The sequence below is a fragment of the Lissotriton helveticus genome, chromosome 4_1 (assembly GCF_964261635.1).
Source record: "Lissotriton helveticus chromosome 4_1, aLisHel1.1, whole genome shotgun sequence".
In the NCBI taxonomy this organism is placed as follows: Eukaryota; Metazoa; Chordata; class Amphibia; order Caudata; family Salamandridae; genus Lissotriton; species Lissotriton helveticus.
In genome coordinates, this window is record NC_136063.1 from 1301158552 (window position 1) to 1301183255 (window position 24704).

Sequence of the window (24704 nt, forward strand, 5' to 3'; positions counted from 1 at the left end):
TAAATGAGCTGTAGAGTCGAAGGCGTTTTGATCCTCAATAGATTGGGATCGTCATCAGGACTTGGTTGTCTTGAGTAGAAGTGCTGCAGGGCAAACGGAACAATTCAGTAGAGGAATGGAGGGGGAAAAAACAATCTGGAATCAGTGACGCTGGGGCCAGGACGGGTTGGAGTCAATGAAGGCATGTTGGAGTATTGGTATGAGAGGGAGGACCAGGGTAGGGAAGGGAACCAGGACAACTAGAGCAGCCAAGGGGAAGGATGGAGAGATTGCGGCGAGGGAGCAGAGTGGCAGGACAAGGAGGTCCCATTATTCTTCCAGATCCGGCAGGAAGAATATCTCCCACTTCACCGATCCTCACCTAAGAGCCACGCAAGTTAGTAGCTTCCTTTTTCCTACTTCCCTGCCCCTTACCTTACCCCGTGGCCACTTGGTGATCTGCCCTTCCATTACAGATCGGTTCTGCAAGACGCTCCTTACGTTTGCCCCTCCCCAGGGATCCATCGCAGTTTCCTTCATGCACCACTAATCAGGTACTTGAAGGGCCCCCACAGCCCCACTAGCGCTCGCAGCTTTCCCCACGGCCGCCCTCCATCCACCGCGCCGCCTGACACGCTCTGTCCCCCTCCGAGCCACCCGGTCTCTGTTCCAGTTTACACCGTCCCTTTCCCTGGCACCTCTTTCCTCCCAGTGCATACCCTACCCTCCCTCCTTCTTGTCCTGCCACTCTATCACCTGATTTGTTCCCTTTACCCAGCCTCCCACTGTATGATATCTTCACTTATGCTCACATTGCGCCGTTCAGGCTGTCCTTCTCACCACTTGCGTCACCATTGTCACTCATGCACCTTTGAGCACCAAGTATAATTTTGGTTGTCATATGATTTGTCTAATACAGTGCTGCTTTAACTTTATAATCATGACCCTGCCAATTACCCTCTTCTAAATACAATTTGAATAATTACAACACACAAAATGTATAGCTGTTTCCTTCATTTCTGTTTGTGTAATGCTTTTTGCATGCATCTGTAATTGCCTAGTGAATATTACCTGTTGGGATATTGTTCGTTAGTCTGTAACTGTCAGGATGTGTTCACCAGAATTAGCAACTGTTAGGTCCTCTCAATTGTTGACTGTGCATTTTCTGTATGACCTTATATGCACCTAAAACTTCTTCTTGTACCGCCTTCTCTTGAGCCCCTGTGAGGGTATAAAAGGACCAAGCTCCTTCCATTCAGTGTGCTACTTCATACATTACTGAAGGGTGCTGTGTGAATGTAGTTCTACCTCATGTGCCAACTTCTATCCTATTGGTCTGAGGACTCTGTGCAAAGAAGGGCAAACCCCTAGCACGGGTAGGCCTTGCTGAGGCCCACTACTACACAGTGACTGGGTTGTCCAAATTAATATTCCAACTCAGCCAGGTACTTACCTGAGGGCAGGTATTGGGCAATAACTCGTGGGCCTAAATTAATATTCCAACTCCACCAGGTACTTACATCGGGGCAAGCGCTGGACATTGACTTGGGGATCAAGATTAATATTACAACTCCACCAGATACTTACCTCAAGGCAGGTGCTGGTCAGTGACTTGGGGGTCAAAATTACTATTCCTACTCCACCAGATACTTACCTCATGCCAGGTCTGGCCAATGAGTTGGGGGTCTAATTACTAATGCAACTCTACCGTGTACTTACCTTAAGACAGGTGCTGAATAGTGATTCAGTGCTCAAAATTGCTATTCTAACTACAAAACAAATACGGTAAAAGTTATTACTAATTCAATTAATTATTCAAATTCTCCAAACAAATTAAGATTTTTTTACAACATTAAATAGTTGTTAAAATAAAATCCACTATAAATTCCCTTCAAACCAGTAAATTATACCCAATACAGTATTTCATATTAAATTTGTGTGTGATGGAAACAAAGAACCTCATAATACTATACATTCACAGAAATTAACAAACCATTCCTTTTTTAGCAGAAAAAGAACAAACGTATAAATCCAGAAACCATCGACCAGAAAACACATTTTTTGCAACTCAAATCCAACTCAAGCGTCGTCCACCAAACCAAAAGAATATTAGCCTCGGGTAACTTATGCCTTTGGAATATCATTTGAAAACCTTGCGTATACTGTGACAATATAAAGAAAAGTGAACTACTGTACGCTTAAAATATTTTCCCCAGCAAATGTGTAAAACTTCCTCCCTCCAGAGAATATACCAAATAACAACATCTGTTTTTCTTCCTAAGCATAATAACATAAATAAAACCAAGAAAAAAAAATGCCAAAACATAAATACTGCAACTTGATTTTTCTTCTTTCTCCCACAGATTGTACAACAATGCAATACTCTAGACAAGCAAATTATGTCAAATCTAGAACTGGCAACAAACTTCAAAACAATGTGGCTATCTCTATTCTAAAGACAGATTTACGAAACCTAGGAGTCATTGGAGGTGTGTTCAATATTTCTCTTAGCATTGCGCAGGCAGAGTGGTTACTCTGGAAGTTACCATTGTTAGGACAACAGAACATAACCACTCTGCCTCTGCAATGGAACTAGAAGTACGAGACAATGTTAAAAAAATAAAGCTTATAGCACACACCTCCAATGAATACTGTGATTCCACTTTACGAGAGGTTGCCCAAAGCATTCCAGTGTACATTGTCAGTAGCATGCCCTCTGCCCCCAACCTTAGGAGGATGGTTCGGATGCAAAAACTGTCAAGTAATGCCCACTGTGTAAAACCCCGAACCGTCAAAGACATTAACATCCCCCCTTAACTAACTGTAGCTTTCTCCAATGAACCTCTCTTCCTGCATGACAATGAAAACCCTCACATTTCTTAATTTGTTTTTGAACTAACCATAACCTTGTAACCTTGGAGATTAGTCCAATTTGGATGATAGATGTGACATTCAAATCAATACTCTATCCATTTCCCCAAATGTATACTATTGAATCTAACAGAAATAACACAACTGTTCCGTTAGTGTATGCTTTGATTCCTGACAAACATTCCTCAAAATGCACTGAATATTTAACAGTGATCAAAACCAAAACTTTGAATAAAAGTCCTGGAAAAGTAAGTATTGATTTTGAATTGTCAATGATTAACACATTAACCAAATTTTACCCTGATACCAAAATTTAAGGATGTTTTTTCCATATTTCTCAGGCATATTTGAGAACATTTAAAAAATCATCCTTGGTTGAGAACTATTTGTCAGGCAGCAAACTACAATTTTAATTTGGTAAACGAATTGCTGTTTCGTACCACTAGACAGTGTAGATTAATTCTACACTTCCATCACCGCATCTGACTAATTTACCTAAAATGAAAAAAAAATTGATTCCGCTAATAGATTCCCTTGAGGATACATGGATTGGCCATCTGAGTAGGTTATGTCACAGAAAAAAACAAGGTATCCCATAGATTGTGGGAACTGCTATTCAACCTGTTAGAGGGTGGTGCGAAAACAATGCCATTGAACCAAGCATCATCCTAATCTTTATAATTTTCTGGACATTTTGAACAAGGAACAAATTTTCCAGAATATTACACTTGCACATTTACTGTCAGGTAGCTAGGCCTGGGCGGTAAATTCCATTCCGCTCGCGGAATTTGCGGAAGTTGGGTAATTTCGTGCAGGGCTGGACTGGCTACTGGGCAGTTGTGTGTGCTGCCGAGCAGGGAGATGATTTCTCTGTGGTATTGGCTTATTTCGTTGATGGGGACCTTCGTGCGCTTTGAAATAAAAAAAAGCAAAACGAATTTCGTTTTGCACACACAGGTCCCCATCAACGGAATCATCCCCCTGCTCGGCAGCACACACAACTGCCCGGTAGCCAGTCCGGCCCTTATTTTGTGTTCCGCGGAGAACGCGGAATTGCCCAAAATTCCTCAATCCTCAGCTTCGTGGAATTTTTTGCTTGCTCCCGCTTTTAAATTGCGTGTTCACGGAATTTGCGCATGCTCACGGAGATTTTTTACCATTTTGCAGAGCTTTGTGTAGAGCGACTATGCAAATTCGGCGCACACCTAGGTAGCCTGAGTCCACGAATCTCCAAAAAAGTAAAAAAATGTCTGAAAGACTATTAGAAAAAACTTCTACAATTTTCTTTGATGGTGGTTTCCAACTACCTTGACAGTATTGCGTTCATATTACATTTCTATCACTATTTAACACCTTATCTAAATTACTTTTCAGTTTTTAAAAAATAACTAATTCATTTGGAATTTTCGAAACATGGTTTTAATTAAATTTATGGAAAGTTGGGGTTCCTACCTGTTGAAGTCTTTTTTTTTAACTCATGGTAACTTTTTTATGAGCCACATGACACCATGAGTCTCCAAAACTTGCAAGAACCATTGTTACACCAATCATCCACCCACATTTATTTTTGTTCAGAAAATCCCATTCAAAATGAAAGCATCCTAAGGCTCTCTTCCCAAAGAAATCATTTTAAAAAGGCAACTACATTAGCCTTACTCCACCAAAAGAACATTTCTTTCTATCAATGAAACAAAACCCCAGTTTAAAAAAAAAAAAGAAAATCATTTCTGAAGGCAACCACATTAGCCATAATCCAACAAAAGACTTTTCTTTTCTGGAAATGTAAGCCACTACACGTCTATAAAAAATACATCAAAACGTTTTTTCAGGCGACTAAATTAGCCTTAATCCCAAACACTCAAAAACTATTTTTCCATAAGAAAGTGACTTTTCCACAGAAGCCATCTTTTCACAAAGACAACTAGCCTTACTCCTCAAAATCGTCTTCTTTTAAAATGATACAGTGTTCTCTTTGCGATGTATAAGTCCATTTTTGAAAGGCAACTGAAATAACCTTAATCCATTTATGGTGCATAGTCGTATTTAAAACATTCCAAGTTCCTCAATACAAAGATCCAGTATTCCTAGACAACTTTGTTAGCCATCAATTCCATGCGGTCTTTCTCAAAAGTGCCACTTTCAACTGCATTAAAACCCACTCGATTTACAATGTCAAAACCCTAATATTTTGTTCTAAAAATTGCTACAAGTCCCTCATTGCCAACGTCCATTTACTTAAAGACCTGACATGCAAAAAAATTCAAAAATATTGCTTTTCAAAACAGATTGGAAAAAGTAGTATTTTCAATCTGGCTTCTATTTTTTTAAATCCTTCCTTTAAAAAAAAAACCATCCCCACGGAGGACCGGGAAAGTAACCTGTACTGAAATAAAAATTGGGTTAACACAACGACATATGCTTGCTACAATACACAATTTCACCTGCATACATCTCCAGTCTATCTTTACAGTAGAGATAGCCACCATACTCCTAAAAATTGTAAGTTAAAAGATGCTTACCCAATTGCAGATCCTCCTCTTACCGACCTTGAATGCAAAGCTCCACTGACTGGCAAAAGAGACGTACAACCCTGCGCACCAGCTTTAAATGATAACATAGGAAAAGGAACTTTTTTCCCATTCAACTGAATTGAAAAGTGTGAGAAACTGTTTAATAATATTTTTTATAACTGCAAGAATGTATTTATGGAAACCAAATTATTTGTATTAAATAAATAATATTTAATATTTTCTAATAAAAGTATTTGTGAAAAAAATATTTTGTCAAAATGATTTTATTATTATGTTTAATTTTTCAAATTAAAAAAAATGTCTCTTAGCTTTGTTTAATAGCTTAAAAAATAGGTAATGAAAAAACACTGCACTTTCTGTACATCTTTTTAGACTTTTAATGGTTAATTAATACTCAGGTATTCAATTTTATACCTTAGCTTGAAACACAATTTCACCCCAGCCCCTAAGTCCCCGTCATCCCATACCTAATGTTGTGTGTAACAACATTTTTATAAAAACCTTAAATGAAACCTAACTGCACAATTAGTATTTAATGCTTAGGTATCAAAGTTAATACCTGAGTATTAAAACACTTCCCCATAGTCCCTACATCCCGTGCATACCAAGCCTAATGGTAAGAAATACACATCTTTAATTAAATATATAAAATAATTAATTAACTTTAAATATAAAAGCTCCAATAATAATTAACGCACAGGTATTTCATTTAATACCTCAGTATTAATACACTTCCCACCCATAGCCCCTATATCCCCACCATCCCATCCCTATTGGTGTGTGTTATACAAATTTTAAGTATAATATTTTCTTGTATAATATAGCATTGAATTTAATATAATTGCAAAATCAATATTTAAAGTCAGATATCACAATTAATACCATAGTATTAAAACACTTCCCCACATAGCCCCTATATCCCCTGCATCCCGTCCCTAATGGTAAGTATTACAGTATGTTTTTTTAATTAATATAACATTTGTCATTAAAAATAATTATTATTTCTCAATAAAAAATGAATACTCACCTATTACAATAAATACATATATATTTTAAAATGTTCCCTCCAACAACTCCTAAACTCACTATACCTCAGGTATTAATATTAATACCCCAGTATTAAAATACTTTCTAAATCATACCCCATATTTTTCCTGCACCCGGCACTATTTTTTACTTTATCATTTAATTTAACATAATATTTCAAACTCAGGTATCAAAATTAATAGCCAAGTATTAAAACACTTCCCCACCCAGTGCCCCTAAATCTCCTGCATCTCGTCCCTAATAATAAGTATTACAAATCTGCATTTAAATATATAAATTAAATAATTACATGTAAACATAAATGCTCCTATAACAATTAATACTCAGAAATGTCAATTAATACCTCAGTATAAAGACATTTTCAACCCATAACCCCAATATCCCCAGCAACCCATCACTAATAGTGTGTATTACAATTTGTTTTAGTATGTTACTTTCACTTATATTATAACAGTAAATTAAATATAATTGCACAAACAAGATTTCAAGAATCTGGTATTAAAATGAATACCTGTACATTAACCCCTTGAGCGCTGATGACAAAGCCAGCTCGTCATGGGCGTTACCTGCGCTATGCGGATGACGAGCTGGCTTTGTCACAAACCGCGCATTTTTCAAATTCCAGCGCACAGCGGGAAAACGCGGTAGCGCGGTAAAGGTTAAAACACTTCCCCACCCATAGCCCCCCATAGATTTAAAACACTTCCCCACCCATAGCCCCCCATTGCATTAAAACACTTCCCCATACATAGCCCCTAAATACGTAGGAGTCCAGGTGAAATGGCTTATGATAAGTTGTTTTATGTATAACGCTTTAACCCTTTGCAGTAGCAAAAAAATACACATCAAGGTCCTGACGAAGGCAGAGGACACTAGTGTCCAAAATTCTGCTGAAACATGTTGACCATATAATTTCTATTAGCAGATATTTGTTTAAACTGCTATCCTTTGCACTGTTTTTAATCTTGGACAACTGATGGACACCATTAATAAAATTCAATTTCTCTCATTTCTCCAATTTTAACCACACACGTTTTTCACATTTTTTGTTGCACTGCAAATCAGTCGCTATACATCATTTGACACCCTGATCTCACTCTACCTTGTTTACTTTGAGCCATTGGACATATACACCTAGTCCTTATGGGTGAATGTGTAAGTTCCATGGTATGAGGTAGCCCAAATGATGACCATGGTGGTATCAGACAGCGACTGATGGGTATCCATTTCGACCAAGGGGTATCCTTTTTTCAGTAACTACACCTTAAGTATCCTCACATTATACCTACTTTGCTGGTTCATTTACTATAGACCCATGGGCACTCTTTGTTTGTTAAGTATCTTGTTAGGGGCTGTGTCCATGCGATGTCTGAAATTATGCCCTAGGACCCTTCACCAGTGGTTTGTGTTTAAAGACACCATCTCTTCCCATTCAGTGAAGGTTAGTGGTGGAATGGGAGGGCTGCCACCATTTTTCGGAGCTACCACGTTGTTCCTCTGGGGCCGAAGCTTGGGCCAGCCCTTGAGGTCGAGCCACCGCCTCCTGATGGTATGCACATTGCATAGGGCTGTCCCTATTGCATTGACTTTGCTCTGGATCCTTGCCCACAGCTGAATGTTGCGCGCAAGTGAGGTGTGTTTGACCAGATTAACAAAAAAAGGTGGGTCTCCTCTGATTGTCTCGCCTACCATCACTTTCCAATCTGAGTCTGTGGATTTGGGCATTTTCTGGTAGGGAATGGTGCAAATGGGTGTGGGGTGCAGGGTGCAAGGTGGTGGTGGAGATATATGAGGTGTGTGAGGTATGTGTGAGAGTGTTTTTGTGTAGAGATAGGTGGGTGTGATGTTGTGCTGTGTGAGTTAATGGTACAAAAGGGGGTGGTAATAGACGGAGCATCTGAACCAATCAAACACTCACACCCAGTCAAAAGATCTGGATTTAATCCATCACCGTTCTTTAGCCCACTCTGCCACCCCAGTTAAGACATGGCTATATGCAAATCAGTCTGACCCTGTTCCTCATGGGAACAGTCCAGCCCGAACTGCCAAGCCATGCCTTCCCTAGACCGGAAACAAGCTTCCGAGGACCGGTTTCTTGCATTACAGCCGTCTTCATCCCGGCTTGCTTGAATCCAGTGGCAAAGTGAGCAAGGGACTCACGCCTGAGCATACCCTGCCACACTTATGGCGGCCAAAAGCAGTACAAAAGGGGGTGGTAATGGACGGAGCATCTGAACCAATCAAACACTCACACCCAGTCAAAAGATCTGGGTTTGATCCATCACCGTTCTTTAGCCCACTCTGCCACCCCAGTTAAGACATGGCTATATGCAAATAAGTCTGACCCTGTGCCTCATGGGAACAGTCCAACCCGAACTGCCAAGCCATGCCTTCCCTGGACCGGAAACAAGCTTCCGAGGTCCGGTTTCTGGCATTACAGCCATCTTCAGCCCGGCTTGCTTGAATCCAGTGGCAAAGTGAGCAAGGGACTCAAGTCTGAGCATACCCTGCCACACTTATGGTGGCCAAAGCGGTACAAAAGGGGGTGGTGATGGACGGAGCATCTGAACTAATCAAACACTCACACCCAGTCAAAAGATATGGGTTTGATCCATCACCGTTCTTTAGCCCACTCTGCCACCCCAGTTAAGACATGGCTATATGCGAATCAGTCTGACCCAAGCAAGCAAGCCGGGCTGAAGACGGCTGTAATGCCAGAAACCGGTCCTCGGAAGCTTGTTTCCGGTCCAGGGAAGGCAGGCTTGGCAGTTCGGGCTGGACTGTTCCCATGAGGCACAGGGTCAGACTGATTTGCATATAGCCATGCCCGAACTGGGGTGGCAGAGTGGGATAAAGAACGGTGATGGATTAAACCCAGATATTTTGACTGGGTGTGAGTGTTTGATTGGTTCAGATGCTCCGTCCATTACCACCCCCTTTTGTACCGCTTTTGGCCGCCATAAGTGTGGCAGGGTATGCTCAGACGTGAGTCCCTTGCTCACTTTGCCATTGGATTCAAGCAAGCCGGGATGAAGACGGCTGTAATGCCAGAAACCGGTCCTCGGAAGCTTGTTTAGGGTACAGGGCAGGCATGGCTTGGCAGTTCGGGCTGAACTGTTCCCATGAGGCACAGGGTCAGACTGATTTGCATATAGCCATGTCTGAACTGGGGTGGCAGAGTGGGCTAAAGAACGGTGATGGATTAAACCCAGATCTTTTGACTGGGTGTGAGTGTTTGATTGGTTCAGATGCTCCGTCCATTACCACACCCCTTTGTACCGCTTTTGGCTGCCATAAGTGTGGCAGGGTATGCTCAGACGTGAGTCCCTTGCTCACTTTGCCACTGGATTCAAGCATATAGCCATGTCTTAACTGGGGTGGCAGAGTGGGCTAAAGAACGGTGATGGATCAAACCCAGATCTTTTGACTGGGTGTGAGTGTTTTATTAGTTCAGATGCTCCGTCCATCACCACCCCCTTTTGTACCGCTTTGGCCGCCATAAGTGTGGCAGGGTATGCTCAGACGTGAGTCCCTTGCTCACTTTGCCACTGGATTCAAGCAAGCCGGGCTGAAGACGGCTGTAATGCCAGAAACCGGTCCTCGGAAGCTTGTTTCCGGTCCATGCAAATCAGTCTGACCCTGTGCCTCATGGGAACAGTCCAGCCCGAACTGCCAAGCCAGGATTTTTGGTATATAATTTGTTGATGTTACTGAACATTTGATGCATAATGCTTTGAGTGTATTATAGTGTAAGGATATGTTTTAAGAAATGAAACCTTAGGGACATTTGGTAGAGCACCTTGCAGACCTGGGCGTCCCCAGGCCTCGACAGTGCAGTTTCAAATAGGGGTTTGGGCAATACCCCAAGCAGGGCAGCTCTCCAAACAGTTGAGTCCATCACATCTTCAATCAATCAATCAATCAGTGATCTTGTAAAGTGCACTACCTACCCATGAGGGTCTCAAGGCGCTGAGGGAGGGGGGACTGCTACTACTCGAAGAGCCAGGTCTTGAGGAGCCTTCTGAAGGTGAGCAGGTCTTGGGTCTGCCTCAGATGGGTAGGGATGGTGTTCCAGGTCTTGGCGGCGAGGAAAGAGAAGGATCTGCCGCCGGTGGTCATTAGTTGGATGCGCAGGACCGCGTCGAGGGCGAGGCTGGCGGAGAGGAGCTGGCGGGCGGGGGTGTAGAAGTTGAGCCTGTTGTTCAGGTAGAACGGTCCGGTGTTGTGGAGTGCTTTGTGTGCGTAGGTGAGGAGCTTGAAGGCGATCCACTTGTTGACGGGGAGATAGTGCAAATTTCTTAGGGGGGGCTGATGTGGCTGCACCAGGGATGTTGAGGATCAGGCGGGCAGATGCGTTTTAGATTTGTTGCAGTCGTAGGTGTCTGGTCGGCATTCCTGCGTAGAGTACATTGCCGTAGTCCAGTCTGCTGCTGACGAGGGCTTGGGTCACCGTTCTTCTGGTTTCGGTCAGGATCCACTTGTAGATCCTGCGGAGCATGTGGATGGTGTTGTAACAGGAGGAGGGGATGGCGCTGACCTGCTTAGACATGGAGAGGGAAGAGTTGAGGATGAATCCTAGATTGCGTGCGTGGTGTTCCATGGGTGTTGGTGCTGTTCCCAGTGTGGTCGGCCACCAGGAGTAGTCCCAGGCAGAGGGGCAGAGGGGGTGGGGCCAAGGATGAGGACCTCTGTCTTGTCTGAGTTCATCTTCAGGCGGCTGCTCCTCTTCCACTCGGCGACGGCCTTCGTGGAGGTTGGTTTTGGCAGTGTGCAGGTCTTTGGCGAGGGAGAGGATGAGCTGGGTGTCATCGGTGTAGGATATGATGTTCAGGTTGTGCTGGTGGGCCATTTGTGCAAGGGGGGCCATGTAGACGTTGAACAGGGTCGGGCTGAGGGATGAGCCCTGGGGCACTCCGCAGATGATGTCGGTGGCTTCAGACCGGAAGGGTGGGAGGCATACTCTCTGGGTTCTGCCGGAGAGGAAGGACGTGGTCCAATCTAGGGCCTTCTCCTGGATTCCTGCTTCTTGGAGGTGTGTCCGCAGAAGAAAGCGTTTTTCAGGATCAAGATTTATCCTTGCAGATGCCACCTGTACCAACAACTAGCTCTCAGGCAGGTGCATCTACAGAGGCGGACTCAACATCTCTCGTGGACAAACCCTCTTTTTTAGCGGAAGACCACTCATCAAACCTTCCACCAGATAAATCAGCACAACAAAAAGAAAACGTACCCGGAGGGGAAAAACAACCCAAAAAACAAACCGAAAGCGGCAGGCCACAACAGAACCCGAAATGGTGCATCTAGTGGTAAACATATCTAGGAGAACATTGACTCCTGAGGAACAAAATGTCTTAAACAAAGGAACAAAGCGATACAAAAGGGGATGATGGACGTCATTTGTCCCCACGTACTCGTCGAACACATTAGAAATGGAGATTGCATTGTTCCAATTTACTCAAAAGCCCCGCTTAAAATGGTTCCTTTCCACCAATGATAACATTGGGGACACCAAAACACCTGAAATTTTTTGACCAAAAAGTACATTCATGCCACCACTATCCCGCAAGAGTTTGGATAATTTTGAGACTCTGGTAAAGAAGGATTTAGAACATATTACGTATGTCAAACCTAAACACATGAATCTATCTAGGAAGGAAGCACAGATTTTGAATGATTTGAGACAGGATCCCAACATCACATTTCAACCTGCCGACAAGGGGGGAGCCCTTGTCATGATGGATATGGCATTTTATAAACATAAAGTTGACTTTCACGTTCAGGATCAAGACACATATGTACAACTGGATTGTGATCCCACAACTCAATTGGCAAAACTATTGGAAACGATAGTAAACAGTGCAGAGGCAGATGGATTAATCAACGCGAACACCAGGAAATAACTTCAAACCACGACCCCAAAGATGCCACACATCTATATGCTTCCGAAAATACACAAGCATGCAACAGACCCTCCTCTTTGTCCCATCGTGGCAGGATGTGGATCGATACATGAGCCGATCGGACGTTTCATAGATCACCATTTACAACCACTAGTACAAAGGTGGGAAACATACTTAAAAGATACCACGGACTGTCTTATAAAACTAGAAAGAGTAAGTCACCTCATCAATGAAGTGACAGTGTTCTGCTCAATCGACGTAGTGGCGTTATATATGTCAATTGCTCATAATGAAGGTCTGGAAGCCATTGAATGGAGATTACTGCATTCAGAAACTGATCGAGATTTTGGGGTATTACTGTTGAAACTACTACATTTTTCCCTATACCATAGCAATTTCATTTAGAAAATACAGTATTACTTACAAAGGACTGGCACATCAATTTGCTTTCCCGGAGCCCCCTCGTATGCCAACACATTTATGTCATATTTCGAAGACACCCATATCTTACAGGATCAAAGATGGCAGGATCACGCACTGTTATACCTGAGATTCATTGATGATATTCTAGTAATTTGGAATGGGAGTAGGATGATTTTGGAGGAATGCATATATGATATCAACTTGAAGAACCCTAGAATAAAATCACCCGTAACATTCAAACAGACAGGATTCAGTTTTTGGACATTGAAATATACAAAACCCCTGAAGGTCTATCCACAACCTTATATCGGAAAACGACTGATGTCAACAATGCTTTACACTACTCCAGTGCGCATCCTAGGTCTTTGAAGGATCACTCACCGGTTTCTCAGCTAATAGGCATTAAGAGAATAACATCGGAGTCAACACAAAGTGATGAGCTAATACAGGAATAGATTGAGCGATATAAGCCTCGAGTTTATCCAGAAACAGTATTGGAAACAGCAAAACAGACAGTAGAACAACTTCAACGCACATCCCTTTTATAAAAAATCCATAAAATCATCAAACAAGAGCATGGTCTTTGTTTTGAAACAATCTTCTCAGGCTGCTTCGATCAAGAAGATTATTCAAAACCGATGGGAGATAATTGCAAATGAACCAGACTTTAAAAACATTTTTGAAGGAACACCCATCTTTGCTCATACGTGGTCTAAAAATCTGGGGGAAATATTAAAAAGTAAACAGACAAGGCCAAATATAGTGTACAAGGGAATGAGCAAATGCTGGAATTGTCATTAGTGCAGCAATGTAATATTGTTTAATGCATTAGCGCATCCAAAGACAGGACAAAACATAACACTGAAACAGAACTCTGACTGCAACACCGCGGGTGTAATTTATGCTATACAGTGTCCTTGTGTATTAGTTTATGTAGGGAGAACTGCCAGGAAGATTAAAACACGCATTATAGAACATAAAAGTACCATACGTAACCAACATCTCACATCTAGTTTAGCCACACATTAGATACAAGCCTCACACAACATCCCCCGGCTCAGATTCACCATATTGGAAAAAGTGGACCAGATGATGGGTAAAGACCATCAAACACAGTTATCCGCAGAGAGACATTTTGGATCAAATTCCTTGGCACAGTAAGTCCAGGGGGGCTAAATGACCAATTTGAGATGTTATGCTTTCTTTAAGTGTGTTTTCAGCATAAGGTTCTAATGAAATAATGGTATTCAATGTGCATGATAATTAAGTGATCATCTATATGTTGTTAACTGTATGCGTTCTATATAAATACAACGTTTCTCACACAACATATTGCCTTAAGTACACGCATCAACAAACAGCATTTTTTTTTTTAAACAACATCACATCGTTGCACACAATATTGTACAGGATTTGCACACGATTGAATTTAGGTTGCACTTTTTTCATTTATTAATCATCTTCCATCACTGGTTATTTTTCAAGCACCTTTGGTGTCCTTTTTTGAAATTGCGGGCGCTGTACCGGTTAACATTTTGACTTTAGAATTATGTTCACGGAGACAGGTAAATACACGGGGCACATAGCATAAAGTTTTATGGAAGATTCAGCAAAGTAGAAATAGGAGAGCTCTAAACCCATCATGTGATCAAAGGCGGAAGTGTAGGATCGGATGCAGCTACTGGGTTCGGAGAACGCGAAATCGAGAAGATCGTTAGGTGAGCAACACTGCGGGTTTAAAGGCACATTTCTTCATGATTTAAAACTTGAGGAGGAATGATTCATTGAGGCTTTCTCTTTGCAGCGCCTTTGGGAACTTGTATACACAAGCTATTAAGGTTGGAAGTTGTAGAGACTGTTAACACGACGTTAAAGCACGGGCACCTAATATACGCACGTTTAGAACCATTAAAGTCACTACTTCACATGTTAATCGGAACACGAAATCGGTAAGAAATATTAATTATAGTGACTACATAAGTGTCTACAGCAGAGGTTACAGTAGTATTCATTCTACAATTGCTCCTTTCGTTTAGCACAAGAGACGTTGGAAATCATAGTAGTGAGTACGTTTTTTGGTACACACTAAGCACCGTAATTATAAACGAGATGGCATGAAGCATGAATAGGGTGCATGCCGCGGTATTGAGAACACTAAAACCAAAGCTATGAACCGTTTTTCTGATAAAACATCACCTCAATGTCATTTTTGTAAACAAACTCACTAATCACTTGACAGCACAATTCAGGGTTTTACAAAACAACTTCACCACACCTTCGCTTTTTAAAAAATGTGCAAATCCTAAAGAACAAAATATAAACATGAAGTTTGACTCTAATTAACGTCAGCATCACAAGTGGTTTCTTTGTTGTTTGCATTGTAGTGTCCACCAGCAGGACTGAAAGCGAGAACATTTGCAAGAAAACGTAGTTGTGACATATAACCCCTGAAGAAGCGTTTATTTAAAACCCGAAATGCATTGGGATTCTATTTTGAAAAATTGTTAACTATGAAGCAATTTGCATAGCATGTGATTATGGTAGCAACATGAATGCATTGAAAGTAAAAAGTCACTGACTGTTTTTTGTTGATCTAATTTGAATCATATAAAAGATTTTTGGTATATAATTTGTTGATGTTTTTGAACATTTGCATGTATAATGCTTTGAGTGTATTATAGTGTAAGGATATGTTTTAAGAAATGAAACCTTAGGGACATTTCGTAGAGTGCCTTGCAGACCTGGGCGTCCCCAGGCCTCGAAGGTGCATGTTGTAGGGTCCGCCTGCACAGATTAAGGGGTTATTAGGGTGTCCCCTTCCCAGTTAGCACCGTACTAATTTGTTCTAATCATACACACACCAACGTCAATAGGCTGAGCGCCACTTCTTCCTAAATACGAAAACCCTGTTCTCTGGCAAATAAACATTTCTATAGCAAATATTATTTTCAGCAAGGTCCAATGTTGCTTTTTTAACTTTAAAAAATCTAATAACTCTTGCCATATTTGTCTGTTCTTTGTTGGAACACCAATCACTAAAATGATAAGTGGTTCTTCTCTATCTACTCCAACAGTTTCAATATTCTTTTTGTAATCTAAAGGTAAATACACAACTCTTCCTATTAGTCCTCTCTGGAGCAGAGTTCGAGGTGATTTCCCTGTCTTTGGCTCAATACGAACTATTGCATGAAAAGGGTGTATGCGTTGTAGAAGTATTGATTCATTAACATTCAATGCTTTAAGCTTTTGTGCCATAGATACCAATTCTAACTTGTTATGTATACCTCGAGAAAGCATTTTATTATTCTCCAATTTATCATAACAGTACTTACAGATAATCTGCGATGTAGACAAATCAAATCTTTTCTCAACAAATAAATATGCACCAAATTCTTGTCACTTATCATTGTTTTCTTTTCATACTTTAGAGTACAAGACTGCATTTAGAGTTTACATTTTGTAGTGAGTGCGTCGATAACAAATACAAAACCAGTTTGGTATTTTTGAGGTAACTGTGTTAAATTTAGCAATGTCCTGAGAAACGTTTGCAGGTGTAATTTCTGCATCTTGTTCCACTACACCTCCAGCTACCAACACCTCATTTTCCCTAAACGTTTTTGGGGAGAAACAGCCGAAACTGAATATCTTCACAAACCTTTTCAACCTCTGCCAATGTCCCATACAATAAATACCTATTCATCTCTCCTAAACATAAAGCAGGATTTTTTACATAGTAAAGTCTTCTGACGAAAGTTCACATTTTGGAGTGGTGAACAGCAAACCTCCGGAAATGATGAAATGTACTTCTACAAACTTTCATTGAAAAACATGCCAGTGAATATCCATATAAATGTCTATATTACCTAACTTTGCATGGATCTAATCAATCAATCAGGGACTTGTAAAGCATGATTACTCACCCATGAGGGTCTGAAGGCGCTTGGGGGAGAGGGGCAGGGTCTGTGGTTCAAAGAGCCAGGTCTTGAGGTCCTTTCTGATTTGCAGAGCAATGGTGATTGCCTGAGGAGCAGAGGCAGGGAGTTCAGGTCTTCGCAGTGAGGTAGGAGGAAGATATTCCTCCAGCTGTGGTCTTGTGGATCTGTGGGATGATGGCCAGGGCCAGTTAGACAGAGCAGAGATGGGGGTGTAGAAAGAAAGGTGTGGTTGAAGTAAGCTGGTCCGGCATTGTGGAGGGCTCTGTAGGCATGTGTGAGAAGCCTGAAGGTGATTCTCTTGTTGACAAGTAGCCACTGAAGGTCTCTCAGGTGGGCGGTGATATGGTTGCAGTATGGGATGTTCAGGATGAGTCTGGCGGAGGCATTCTGGTTGGTTTGCAGTTTCTGGGTGGTGCCAGCATAGAGTGCGTTGCGTTCTAGTTTGCTGCTGACGAGTGCATGGATGACTGTTTTCCTAGATTTAGTGGGTATCCACTTGAAGATCTTAAAAAGGAGGCGGATTGTGTGAAAGCAGGCGGACGTGATGGCATTGATTTGGCAGTTCATTGAGAGCGAGGAGTCCAGAATGGTACAGAGGGTTGATGCGTGATCCGTGGGTGTGGGGGGATTCTGAGCACTGTGGGCTACCAAGAGTCGTTCCAGGTTTAGGGGGGAGGACACCAGTATGAGGACTTCAGTCTTGGCTGAGTTAAGCTTGAAGCAGCTGTTCTTCATCCAGGTGGCAATTGCCTTCATCCCATCATGGAAGTTGCTCTTTGCGGCTGTGGGATCATCTGTGAGGAACAGAATCAGCTAGGTGTCTTTGACGTAGGAAACTATGTTGAGGTTGTGGCTTCAGACGATGGCTGCAAGCGGGCCATGTGGATATTGAAGAGGGTGGGGCTCAGAGAGGATCCCTGAGGCACTCCGCAGCTGATGTCTGTGGGCTCGATTTTGAACAGTGTAAGTCTGACTCTATGAGTTCGGTCAGTGAGGAAGGAGTGGATCAATTCGAAGACTATGTCATGGATGTCAGCATTGTGGAGTCGTGTGCAGAGGGTGTGGTGGGAGACGGTATAGAAGGTGGCCAAGAGGTCCAGGAGAATGAGGGCTGCAGATGCCATCTGTAGCAACAAGGAGAGTGTCTCAGTGTAGTGGTTACTTCTGAAGCCGGATTGAGAGAGGTCCAAGATGTTGTTTGTTTCATCAAACTTGGAGAGTTGGTCCTTGATGGCTTTCTCTATGACTTTGGCTGGGAAGGGGAGCAGAGAGATGGGTCTGTAGCTCTTGAGGTCCGTCAGATCGGCAGAATGTTTCTTCAGCTAAGGGTTGATCTCTGCGTGCTTCCAGTCTTCTAGGACAGTTGCGGACTCTATGGAGCAGTTGATTGTGCAACAGACTTTGGAAGTGACTGAGGTGCCAGCTTTGTTGCAGATGTGGTAAGATCAGGGATTCGAGTGGACTCCAGAGTGGATGCTCTTCTTGATCCACAGGGTATTGTCAGAGGTGAGAGTAGTCCAGGTGGTGTAGGTCTGCTGGGGGCTGGGTCCATGGCATGCAGTGGTTGTGGGTAGGGTGGGTGGGTCTTGAGTTGGGAAGCTATCGTAGAGCTCCTTGATCTTGTGATGGAAGCAGGTGGCAAGGTTTTCACAATTGTTTTGGGATGGGGATGTCTGCTTTCTCTGTGCTGGGTTTGGCAAATTCTTGACTATGGAGAAGAGTTCTTTGCTGTTGTGTGCATTGGTGTTGATGCGTTCTTCGGTGACTGCCTACTTTGCTGTTCTGATGAGGCGGTAGTGTGCAGTGATGGTGGATTTGAAGGCTACCTTGTTTGCGTAATTTTGTTGCTCCTCCACCTTTACTTGAACTGTCTGCAGGTACGCCTGGACTCTTGGAGGGGAGAGGAGAATCAGCCAGCCTTCTTGGAGGGCTGTTTGCCTGAAGGTTTCTTGAGGGGGGATGGTGTGTTGGCACAGTCAGAGATCCAGCAGTGAATGTTGTGTGCTGCGGTGTGGGCGCCCATAGATGTCTGTGGTGGGGTCTTGCTAAGGGAAGTGGTGAGCTAGTCTTCGGTGACCTTGTTCCAGCTTATGCAAGGGTCACAGTAGGCATTGTGGTATATGGTGGGTTTGATCAAGGAGAAATGAATGCAGTGGTGGTCGGTCCATTGTGGCTCGGAGGTGTGGCTGATGGGGCTGTTGTTGCATGTGGAGAAGATGGGATTGAGTGTGTGCCCTTTTGAGTGGGATGGTGTTGTGACCAGTTGTTTGAGACCGATGGTTGTGAGGTTCTTCAGTAGGGTTGGGGTGTTGTGGTCTTCAAGGTTGTCCAAGGTTGTCCAGGTGTCCTTGAAAAATGTACATTTTCTTTTTCAAAATTATGCATGGAAAGTTACGTATGACATTTTGTAATAAATTAATTGATTCCTGATGAATACTGCAAATTATACTGCAATCCCATTTGTATACTGGGGCCTGTCTATGCCTTCAATGGACCACTTCAGCTGTCACTTCTACTCCATACCTAGGAAACATCTCCTCTTTTGCAAATAGATTACTAACATTTACTTCATAACAGCAACCAGTTGAATGAACAGCATATCTAGTGTAATCTCTTGGAAATAGCTTTCCTCATTGAAATAAGGTTATGTGCTAGACGTATTTCCATTCACATTTAAACATTTTACAAAAAAAAATTATTTTGATAAACCTTTTTCTAGCACCTCTTTTCTTCATACACAACACTATTGTCCATAGTGTCTTTATTTTATTCAATATTAATATAAATACCTTCCTCTCTCTTCAAAGCAACGGCTTTCTCTACAACACTCTCAATATGTTGATTTTGCTTAAATGTAACACTTCTCTTATATATTTGAATTTTTTACTGCAAATTTTGAATATACCCTAGTGCGAATCAGTTTAGCTCTTAACTCCTTAAACTGTCTGTCTTCATGACAAACTCTGTGATTTCTTAGAACATTTCGTACTTTGTGAAACACATACTCATTGCTTTTTTCACTTGATATGCAAATTCTATTTTTAGATAAGACTGTACTCTTATTCTGCATTGTACAACATATTATTTGAGAAACTGCTTAGTACTCTTACCAGCTTCTATTTTTTTCCTCTGCATATTCTTCACCTTATTTGTTTGCCTGTGACACATTGAATTTGAGACAACTGTGTCCTCTGTTTATTTCTTTTTTGTGATTTTGTCAGGCATTGTAGTACTTATTTTTCAAAATGTATATCTGGAAAAGTAAAAGGCAATACAGTAAGGTTAAGATGAAATTCCCTAATTATTAATTTACTAAGAAACTAGCTTATTCATGAAACAATACAACATATTAAGATAAGGTGTGGCAGTCTCTGTATGGGTAGGGGAATAGGGATAAAAGTATCTGTATAGATACCTTATAGGGTGTGACAGTATCAGTATAGGTATGTGAAGGATTGTGACAGTGAGTGATTGTATAAGTATGTGAGAGAGTCTGACAGTCTATGAATGACTATCTGAGAGGGTGTAAGAGTCTGTGTATCAATTTGTAAATGGATATAACTTTCTCTACATGGGTATGTGAAAGTGTGTGAGAGTCTCTGTATGGCTATGTGAATGGTTGTGACACTGTCTGTATCAGTACTCGAGAAGATATAAAAGCTGTAAAAGTCTATGTATGGATATGTAAGAGGGTGTGAGAGTCTCTGTATCAATATGTGAATGGGTATAAAGGTGCCTCTTTATGAGCATGTGACAGTATATTAGAGTCTCTATTTAAGTAAGTGAAATGGTGTGACAGTCTCTGTATGGGAATGTGAATGGGTGTGAGACTATCTGCATACGAATATAAATAACAATAAGGAACAACTAAATAGGTATGTGAGATGCTCTCTCAGTCTATGTATGGGTGTGTGAGAGGGTGTGAGATTCTCTCTATGGTTATGTGACAGGATGTAAGAGTCACTGAATCAATATATACATGGATATTACAGTATCTATATGGGGATATGATCGGGTGTAAGAGTCTGTGTATGGGTATGTGAATTGGTGTCTATACATATCTGAATCAGACTTACGGAGGTCTGTATCAGTATCTGAAAGGATGTCAGAGTCTGTGTACAGCTCTGTAAATGTCTATAAGGTGTGTGTATGCATATTTGAGAGTATGTGACAGTGTCTGTAGAGGTATATCAATGGGTATAAAGGTACATGTATAAGTATGTTGCAGAGTGTGACAGTGTATGTATAGATACATGAGAGGCTGTGACAGTCTATGTATATGTATGGGAGAGGGTGTGAAAGTAAGTATCTGCATGGGTATGTGATTGAGAATAAAGGTCTGTACATGGCTATGTGAGAGGTTGTGAGAATCTATGTATAGGTACATGAAAGGGTGTGAGAGTTTGTATAGGTATGTGAATGGGAATAAGGATGTCTACATGGGTATGTAAGAGGATGTAAGATTATCTGTATTGGTATATAAGAGGGTGTGAGTTTCGTTATGGGCATGTCCGTAGGTGTCAGAACGTATGGGTGTGTAGATTGAAATAAAGAAGGTCTGAATGGGTATGCAATAGGATACGAAAGTCTATATATGGTTATATGAGAGGGTGGGAGAGTCTCTCTATGGGTATATCAGAGTCTCTGCATCAGTATGTGAATGGGTATAATATTATCTCTATGAGTATGTGATTGTCAATGACAATACCTATATGTGTGTGTCAGAGGCTGTAAAAGTCTACGTATGAGCATGAAGGTAGGTGTGAGATTCATTGTTTGGATATGTGAATGGTATAAGACTGTATATATAGGTATATGAGAGGATATGAGAGTCTTCCTATGGGGTGTAAAAGGGTGTGAAAGTCTCTGTATGGCTATGTGAATGCTTGTCAGACTGTCTGTATAAGTATATCGATAACAATAATGAAGCACTGAATAGGTATGTGACAGGCTGTGACAGTCTTTGTATGAGTATGTCAGAGGGTGTGAGAGTTTCTCTATGGGTATGTGACAGGATGTCAGAGTCTCTGTATCAGTAAGTTAATGGGTATACCACTGCCTGTATGAGTAGGTGAGAGTGTGAAAGAGTCTCTGTATGAGTATGTGAATTGGTATCACACTGTTTGTATGACTATTTGAAAGGATGTCAGACTCTGTGTATAGCTATGTTAATGCGTATAAGGATCCCTGTATGGGTAAATACAGGTTCTGGCAGTCTATGTATGGGTATGTGCAAGGATGTGAAAGTTTGTGTTTTGTTATGTATATCAATCTATTGGTGTCTATATGGGTATGTGAGAGTGTGTAAGAGTGTCTGTGTATGTATGTGAATGTTATGACACTATCTACATGGCTATGTGAGAGGATGTGACAGTCTATGGGTATCTGAGAGGATGTGAGACTCTGTATGTGTATGTGAGAGGATGTCAGACTCACTGTACCAGCATGAAAGTGGGTATTACGGTTTCTGTATGTGGATGTGGGTGGGTGTAAGAGTCTCTGTATGAGCATTTGATTGGGTGTGATACTGTCTCTATTAGAATCTGAATCGGACTAAACGAGGTATGTATCTGAAAGGATGTCAGTCTGTGTATAGATATGTGAATGTATATAATGTCTGTATGCTTATGTGAGAGGGTGTGACAGTTTCTGTATAGGTATATCAATGGGTATAAAGGTGCCTGTATAAGTATGTCTCTCAGTATGACGGTGTATGTATAGGTGTGAGAGGCTATGACAGCGTATGTATGAGTATGTGAATGGATATAACAGTGTCTATATGTGTATGTGACAGTGTGTGAGTCTCTATAGTTGTGGGAATGGTTATGACAATATCTGTATGGGTATGTGAGAGGGTGTGACAGTATATGTATGGGTATGTCAGAGGGTGTGCGAGTCGCTCCATGGTTATGTGAAAGGCTATAAGAGTGTCTACATGGGTATATAAGAACATGTAAGAGTGTCCGTATGGGTATGTGAATGTGTAAACATCAGTCTACATGGGTATTTGACATGCTGTGAGGGTCTCTCTCTGGGTATTTGAGAGGCTATAGAAGTGTCAGTATGAGTATTTGAATAGGCATAAGGGTGTCTGTATAGATCTATAAGAAGCTGTGAGAATATCTGTATAGGTATGTGAATGATTGTAACACTGTATGGATATTTGAAAGGGTGTGGCAGTCTATGTATATGTATGTGAGGGGCTGTGATAGTCTCTGTACGGGTATGTGACTGGATATAACCATGTCTTTATGTGTAGTGTCACAGGATGTGAGAGTCTCTATGTGGAGTTGTGAATGGGTATAAGGGTGTCTGTTAGCAAAATCATCAGTGTGAACCAGGTAATCTTAATCTACATATCTGTGTAGATCTCATTGCATAACTCTTAACACAATAAAATGCCCTAATATCTCACATTATACATTAGCATTTCACTCCTTCTTTCACTCCCTACATTGGAGTATATCTCTGTTTTGTTTTTCTTAACCAATTTTTATTCATAGTCGCTGATCAATACACTTCACTTTATTTTCATCTACTACTCACTTTCAACATTTCTGTCTTCTGAATTCTGCCCACAGATAGAGAAAGCCAGGAAACAGGTTAATAAAACTGTTTCAGCATTCCTCAGAGACCATATCATGGGTGTAAGGGTGTCTACATGGATATATAAGAGGATGTGACAGTCTCTGTATGGATATGCCAGAGGGTGTGAGTCTCCGTAGTGGTACATGAAAGGGTGTCAGACTGCCTGTATGGGTATGTCCAACATAGTGAAGCTATTATCTTCTACACAAGTTCTCATTACAGGATTGCCGCACTTTCAGTGATACGCACACCCTTGTCTTTAATAGCAAAGAAGTGAACTTTTGCATTGCTCTTCAAAATCTGCGTGGTTTGGATAAATAATTTATTTTATTTTATTAACCTTAAGTTAAAGTGCTCATTGATCTATGGCAACACCACAACAAATCACACAGCCTCCTCCTTTTCTAGGGAAACCAGGTAAACCATGTATGTCCTGGTTAGAGTGGTTTCGTTTGTTTGAGAACCACTTGGTGGCTATTGATGCCACAGAGTACTCCCCTGAATGCAAATTTGCTCTTCTTTTTGGCAGTTTGTGTCAAGCAGCGCAATGCATTTTCGACAGTGTACCTCTGATTTCACCTCCTACTGGCCAATCAGGAGACTGGCACTGGAACATTTATTTAGAGGCAATAGCAAAACTTAAGAAACAGTTTTCAGAGCCACCTAATAATATGCTAGAAAGGCATAAATTCGATAAACGCAAGCAGGGTGATGAAGAAAAAGTGGAGGAATACATATCAGCTTTAAGGGTTCTAGCTACTACTTGTGGATTTGGGCCTTTATTGGACGATTTTTATCAGGGACCAGTTTGTTTTTAATTGTGCATCACACAAGATAAAGGAAAGGATTCAGAGCTGTAAAAATACTTCTTTCTCTGAAGTGATAGACTTGGCAATAAGCATTGAAAGGTCTGTCATCTCTACTAAGGCTATGCAAGCTAGCCCTTCTGTTAAAGTTAGTCTGGTTTTGGAACAAGAGGAGACCATGGAAGATGGTTTACTTGTGGTAGGAGTAAAAGATAAGTCGGCAAAATTTACACAGAAGAAAGGTCAATCATTTTGTTACAGATGTGGTTCGAAATTCCACATTGGTAATTTCCGAGGCTGCCCTGCGTTAGGAAGACACAGTACTATTTGTTAAAAAAATAGGAAATTTGCAAAAAGTTTGTAGAAACCAAAGAAAACTGGTTCAAGTGGGCAGTGTGAACATAGAGACAGACAGATGTACGGAGTGCCTGGACAATTTGCTGTTGACATTGAATTATAAAGATGCTCTTCTGGAAATTAAAGGGCCCCTATGTGACACTTTAATTGATGGTTTGGAAACAAGTGTTATGGCTGACTCTGGATCTCCAATAACAATACTACGCATTTCTTACTTTTATGAGAACTGGGGAAAAAAAGTTACCCTGTCCCATTCGGATGTGAACC